General features: G+C 37.6%; 1 protein-coding gene across 1 annotated transcript in view; it reads right to left on the minus strand.

Annotated features, from left to right (window-relative positions):
• Positions 1-418, minus strand: part of LOC108766957 (RNA-binding protein fusilli) — a 125160-nt gene that overhangs the window by 108841 nt on the left and 15901 nt on the right. The window lies entirely within an intron of this gene.

Below are 418 nucleotides of genomic sequence, written 5' to 3' on the forward strand. Positions count from 1 at the left end.
GGCGACCACGACAGCTACGTTTTCCTCTGCCTTACCTTACGTTACGACTACGAAAGTTACGTCTCGTTACGTCTCGTTCTCTGCCATAGCTCTCATTTGTAGAAATATTTTGATTTTGCGTTCTGTTATTCACTGCGTTCCATAACCTATAACTTGAAATTAAGTGTGGAAAAATGTTAAGAAATTGCGTATTCGTACCTATAATAATGTTGAAAGCCAGTAAAAATCAATTCTTTAAAAAATCTTGTTCTTCGGAGTCCTTATATATTCTTCAGAGTTATGTCTTTTAATAATTATTCGCGTCTCCGATACTCATAGGTATACCTATAACTCATAAACATAACCTATCAATGCGTACGAGCCGCAAGGAATCATGGTCGCTCGCGTCACTTGCGAAAATCGTACCGGTACAATATAA

Source organism: Trachymyrmex cornetzi, unplaced genomic scaffold (genome assembly GCF_001594075.2).
Source record: "Trachymyrmex cornetzi isolate Tcor2-1 unplaced genomic scaffold, Tcor1.1 scaffold12, whole genome shotgun sequence".
In the NCBI taxonomy this organism is placed as follows: Eukaryota; Metazoa; Arthropoda; class Insecta; order Hymenoptera; family Formicidae; genus Trachymyrmex; species Trachymyrmex cornetzi.